Raw genomic sequence first — 4999 nt, 5'->3', positions numbered from 1 at the left:
TGCCATAAGGGTGGTGTCATCTGCATATCTGAGGTTATTGATACTTCTCCTGGCAATCTTGATTCCAGCTTGTGCTTCATCCAGCCCAGTGTTTCTCATGATGTACTCTGCATACAAGTTAAATAAGTAGGGTGACAATATACAGCCTTGACATACTCCTTTTCCTATTTGGAACCAGTCTGTTGTTCCATGTCCAGTTCTAACTGTTGCTTCCTGTCCTGCATACAGGTTTCTCAAAAGGCAGGTCAGGTGGTCTATTCCCATCTCTTTCAGAATTTTCCACAGTTTGTTGTGACCACACAGTCAAAGGCTTTGGCGTAGTCAATAAAGCAGAAGTAGATGTTTTTCTGGAACTCTCTTGCTTTTTCCATGATCCAGCGGATGTTGGCAATTTGATCTCTGGTTCCTCTGCCTTTTCTAAATCCAGCTTGAACATCTGGAAGTTCACGGTTCACATACTGTTGAAGCTTGGCTTGGAAAATCTTGAGCATTTCTTTACTAGTGCGTGAGATGAATGCAATTGTGTGGTAGTTTGAGCATTCTTTGGCATTGCCCTTCTTTGGGACTGGGATGAAAACTGACCTTTTCCAGTCCTGTGGCCACTGCTGAGTTTTCCACATTTGCTGGCATATTGACTGCAACACTAGTCAGACTGCAACAGCAGACCGTAAAAAGAGAGAGAGAGATTATTTCAGATTATCTTGGAGGGCCAATGTACTCACAGTGTCTTTAAACATGAAAGAGGCAGGTGGAAAGCTCAGTGTCAGAGTGACACAAGGTGAGAAAGACTGAATCAGCCGTTGCTGGATTTGACTATAAAGGAAGCAGCCACAAGTCAGGGACTGCAGGCAGCTTATAGAAACTGGAAAAGGCAAGGCAATAGATTCTCCCATGGGGCCTCCAGAGGGACCACAGCCCTGCTAAACATCTTGATTCTAGCCCATTCTAGACCAATTGGGATTTCTGACCTCCAAAATTTTAAGATAATATGTCTGTGTTGTTTTAAGCCACTAAGTTTATGAAGCAATAGGAAAAAAACCAGTCTCTCTGAACTCTTTTTCTTAACTGATCTTTTATACAGGCAATGCAGACCATTCTGTATATGCTAAATATTTCTTTAGAAAAAAATAAAGCACAATTATCCAGTGGTAGTGTTAAGTGTCCAACACAACACTTGCACAGGCACTATTAAAAGGTATGTTTCCTTCCTTCATTTATTAATTCCACAAACATGGACCGACTTTCTACTGTGTTCCCAGCACCATTCAAGTCACTGAGGTGACATCCCTGCCCTCATGGAACTTGTGTTCTATAGTGCTTAGCACTATAATTATAATTTATAGCCCATGGCTAGCTGACATATTTTATTTGGCCGAGATAGGCTTTCTTTTTTTATTTAACTTTTTACTATAAGAATTTCAAACATACAGAAAAGGAGAAGGGATATATAGTGAGTCACTGTATGCCCATCACCTAGCTTCTACATTTGTCAACATTTTGCTCATCTTTGCACAGAATTTTTAAAATATTTAAATTGGTTAATGATAATTGTCAGGGTATTTTAATGAAATTTCAGATTTTAAAAAACTAGAGCATTAGACAATACTGGACCCACATTCCTGTGCAGCAACAATTATCTAAACCCAAGAAACCTCTGACATTAGCTTATCTCAGCTAATACATATGTGTGATTATCTTATTTATCACTTCTAATTGTCTCTCCTTTACTGAAGTCTACTGACAGATACAATGTTGTTGTTGTTGCTGCTGTTTTTAATTGTGGCAAAATACACAGAACATAAATTTTGTCATGTTAGCTATTTTTAAGTAGACAGTTTAGTAGTGTTGAATACATTCACATTGTTGGGCAGCTAATCTCCAGAACTCTTTTCATCTTGCAGTTCTGAAACTCTGCACCCATTAAAAAACAAGTCCCTGTTATTACTCTCTTCCTCAAGTCCTTGGCAACCATATTCTACTTTCTATCTCTATGAGTTTGACTGCTCAAGCTACCTCAAATGCCATTATCCAATATTTACTTTTTGGTGACTGGCTTATTTCTCTTAGCATAGTTTCCTTAAGATTCATCACTGTGACAGTATGTGTCTGAATTTCCTCCTTTTAAGGCTGAATAATGTTCCATTGTATGCATATACCACATTTTGTTTATCTAGTCACCTGTTGATTGACACCTTGGTTGCCTTCATCTTTTGGCTCTTGTAAATAATGCTGCTAGGAACATGGGTGTACAGATATCTTTTGAATGAGTGTGTGTGTGCATGCGTGTTCAGTTGCTAAGTCGTGTCCAACTCTTTGAGACCCCATGAACTTAGCCCACCAGGCTCCTCTGTCCATAGGATTTTCCAGGCAAGAGTACTGGAGTGGATTGGCATTTCCTCCTCTAGGGGATCTTCCTGACCCAGAGATTGAACCCATGTCTCACGTGTCTCCTGCATTCAGGGGGATTCTTTATCCTCTGAGCCATCAGGGGCACCCTATATTTTGAGTACCTGCTTTCAATTCTTTTGGGTATATACTTATCCAGAAGTGGAATTGCTGAAATCATATGGTCATTCTATTTTGAATTTTTTGATGAGCTATTATATTGTTTGACTGTACTTTACATTCCTGCCAGCAATACACAAGAATTCCAATTTCTCCATATCCTTGCCACCATTCCTTATTTTCTGCTTCTTAAACAGTAGCCATTCTAATAGGTGTGAAAAGCTATCTCAGTGTGGTTTTGATTTACATTTTTGTAACAATTAGTAATATTGAGTGTTTTCTCAAGTACTTATTGGGTTTTTGTAGGCATTCTTAGAAATATCTAGTCAAGTTCTTTAAGTGAAAGTGCAAGTCGCTCAGTCATGTTCGACTTTTTGAGACCCCATGGACTATATAGTCCATGGAATTCTCCAGGCTAAGACACTGGAGTGGGTAGCCTTTCCTTTCTCCAGGATCAAAATCCCAACCCAGGATCGAATCCAGGTCTTCCGCATTGCAGGCGGATTCTTTAGTAGCTGAGTCACAAGGGAAGCCCAAGTTCTTTAACCATTTTTTAAATTGGATTATTTGTGTTTTTAAATTATTGTTGAGTTACAGGTTTTTTGTTTGTTTGTTTGACCATGCCTCACGGCTTATGCGATCTTAGTTTCCGAGCCAGGGATTGAAACTGGGCCCTCAGCAGTGAGGCCACAGAGTCTTTTTTTTCCCCCCATATTATCTATATGGTGAAATTTTAACTTTTGAACACAAAATGTTATTTTAAGAAAAAAAAAAAAAGTTTCTCTTTCCTTGTTTTAATGTGGCTTCCAGAAGTTTTGAATACACATGTGGCTCTTGTTAGATGCCTACTGCACAGCACTGCTCTTACTAATTCTGCCCAATTCCAGAATACACTTGGTGATAGGTTTACAGTCCTGGTTTTTTAAAAAGAATGGCATTTTATAAGCACATACTGCTGGCATGTCCCTGATATGCCATCCAAATTTACTTTGAGTCTTAGTGAGCTGTAGGGCTCTAATTATCTGCTTCTTTATGAGTACTTACATAGTCAACTATAACTGTTATCATATTTTTAGGGCATGAAATGTGAATTCCATCAAGCTAAAAATAGGAAAGGCACCACTCATTCAAGGGTTAATTTAAGACTCCAGAAGAGGCAGCTTCACCATCTGGACCCCAAACCAGAGTCAACCATCCAGGGCCAGACACACCTTCCTCTGATGAGCCACAAGGATGATGGTGAAATTTACGCCAAGTCAAAACTTTCTTGTACTTCAAGGAAACAGCATTCACCAATTAACACAAAGGCTGTATGCTCCTGAAGACGCTCTTGCTATTCTGCTGTACAAAGTTCAAAATGACTTAAGGAAGCGCCAGAATCCTCTGAGGCATTTTATTTGTATGTATTAAATCCCTAGAAAAAGAATCCAAGGATTTTCCCTCCTGTATGTTTTCGTCTTGCTGCTTCATGGTCCATGATGCCAGCTGAGGTTGTCAGTACAATGAAACCAAGCTGATAGGATGGGAGCAGGTTATTCTGCCATTTTTCTAGATCTTTAAGTTGCACATCAAATCTGGGGCTGATCGCTCCACACTTATTTAGCCTGCCTGTGAGGTTCACAACAATTTTCCCAGCCCTGTGATCATCAATGATTTCAAATTCGCCAATGTAACCATGCTTCATCATCACTGTTAGAAACTTGATGATGACTTTGGAGCATGGCCTAATAAGGACCTGGCATTTGCTTTTCTTTTTGGCATTGTTGATACTCTTGAGAACATCAGCCAGGACATTCATGTGCACCATTCTGGTGGCACAGAAAGATGGTGGAAAGAGGCAGGCCACAGAGTCTTGTCCACTGGACTGTCAGGGAATTCTCAGATTTTTTTAATATATTCTAGATATTAGCCTCTTATAGAATCTATGATTTGCAAATATGTCAGTCTGTAGGTTGCTATTCTTTAATGGCTTTTAAGAATATGCGGCACTTCGTTGCAGCATGTGGATATCTTTAGCTGAGGCATGCAAGCTCTTAGCTGTGGTGTGTGGGACCTAGTTTCCTGACAAGGGATGAAATCTGGGCTCCCTGTATTGGGAGCAAGAAGTCTTAGCCACCGGACCACCAAGGAAGTCCCCAGTAGGTTGCTATTTTTTTTTTTTTCATCTTGATTTATATTTATATTAACTGCCTGAGTCTTTATATTCTCTTTGGGTCTTTGAATTTTTGACCCCTAGCTGATATTTTCTGGGTCACAACAGTTAACATGCCTTCCTGAAACACAAGACTCTTTGACTGGATTTAGATATTTTCTGAATTCTTCAGTTAATATTAAAGACAATTTCTTTGTTATATCATTTGTACAAGTGGTTGAACTCATCCATTACATTCTTGAATCTATCTAATTTCATTTCTCATTAACTTTAACTTGGGAAGTACCTTGCTATAATCCCCATGCATATGATATTTTAGCTTCATTGATCTTACTCTACCAG

At 39.2% G+C, this 4999-nt stretch overlaps 1 pseudogene; it reads right to left on the bottom strand.

Annotated features, from left to right (window-relative positions):
* Positions 1-3889: 3889 nt before the first annotated feature.
* On the bottom strand, positions 3890-4312 carry LOC104998372 (annotated as a pseudogene).
* Between the last annotated feature and the right edge of the window lie 687 nt (positions 4313-4999).

The sequence above is a fragment of the Bison bison genome, unplaced genomic scaffold (genome assembly GCF_000754665.1).
Source record: "Bison bison bison isolate TAMUID 2011002044 unplaced genomic scaffold, Bison_UMD1.0 scf7180017864328, whole genome shotgun sequence".
Taxonomy (NCBI): Eukaryota; Metazoa; Chordata; class Mammalia; order Artiodactyla; family Bovidae; genus Bison; species Bison bison.
The sequence above is the reverse complement of the archived record's forward strand: the minus strand, read 5'-3'. Positions and strand labels throughout refer to the sequence as shown.